The following is a 1093-nucleotide window of genomic DNA, read 5'->3' as shown; positions in this document are numbered from 1 at the left end:
TATATATGTATATATATATATATATATACACATACACACACAGACACAGTTGGGTTCAAAATTATTCAATCCCCAATGCAATAAAGTGTTTTAGCAAGATTTACATTTATTTTTTTATTTTTTTTGTAATCAGATCAAAGAAGGACTTTTGGAAAGACCGTTTCTGTGTTTGCAACATTTACAAAATTATTCAACTCCTTAATCACATCCATCTTTAGTACTTCGTACAACATCCTTTTGGCAGTTTGGCGTCATGTGAAACATAGCTTGAAGCTTCACAGTAGGCAAGGTGTGCTTTTCTTCATAGGCATTGTTCTTCCTTCTCCAGACATACTGTTGATCCATAGGCCCAAAATGTTCCAATTTTGTTTCAGTACAGTATCCTAAAACCTTCGTGCTTTGTCCACGTGGTTTTTCCACATACTGGAGTCGACTTTTCTTGTTCTTTGGCGTCAGCAGGGGTTGGCACCTGGGTATGGAGGCCTTCGTCTCACAGTATGTGTCTTATAGCAATCTTTGTATATCCATATCCTTTGTTATGAACAGAAATGACCTCCTCTCTTGACTTCTTCGACCATTCCCTGGACTTCTCCATGTTGCAAAGATGGTAACTGAGAAGATAACTGTCTAGGAGGAACTGAGTATCCCAGTCCTTTTAAATCTACTTGATTTTTGGTCGTTATGGTTCTGTTCACATCTAAAGGCGTATCCAATACCCGATTCAAATCTTTTGATTGAACCTCTAGGCCATAAGGTGAACCTGATTATCGTTTCATCTCGCTCCAACGTCTGGGAACTACACGATCTCAACTTCATAAGTAAGAACAAGTTACGTTAAACTAACAGCAAAAAGTTCGTGGCAAAATATCCTGCCCGTTTTTTTTTTATATCGATGCATTATTATAAAGAACTAGCGTCTTTGGGGCGCAATAAGATTTTGGTGGGCGGGTGGTGGCACGGTTCGACACGTGATCGTGCTACACCAATCGAATAGCTGATTGATGTCAACACTTCCGGCAACACGGCTTCCTCCGTGGTTTTACTTAACGTTACCGATAGAGAGGAATTCTCCCAAAAGTCTTCTAAAGATGGA

At 39.4% G+C, this 1093-nt stretch overlaps 1 long non-coding RNA gene across 1 annotated transcript in view; it reads left to right on the top strand.

Moving 5' to 3' along the window:
• Positions 1-131: 131 nt before the first annotated feature.
• Positions 132-1093, top strand: part of LOC103378600 (uncharacterized) — a 6999-nt gene continuing 6037 nt past the window's right edge. Inside the window, exon 1 of the long non-coding RNA XR_003049786.1 lies at positions 132-495. This is a non-coding gene — a long non-coding RNA (uncharacterized LOC103378600). The remainder of the gene's footprint in view (positions 496-1093) is intronic.

The sequence above is a fragment of the Cynoglossus semilaevis genome, chromosome 5 (genome assembly GCF_000523025.1).
Source record: "Cynoglossus semilaevis isolate Cse_v1.0 chromosome 5, Cse_v1.0, whole genome shotgun sequence".
In the NCBI taxonomy this organism is placed as follows: domain Eukaryota; kingdom Metazoa; phylum Chordata; class Actinopteri; order Pleuronectiformes; family Cynoglossidae; genus Cynoglossus; species Cynoglossus semilaevis.
Note: the sequence above shows the minus strand (reverse complement) of the source record. Positions and strands in the feature narration are given on the sequence as shown.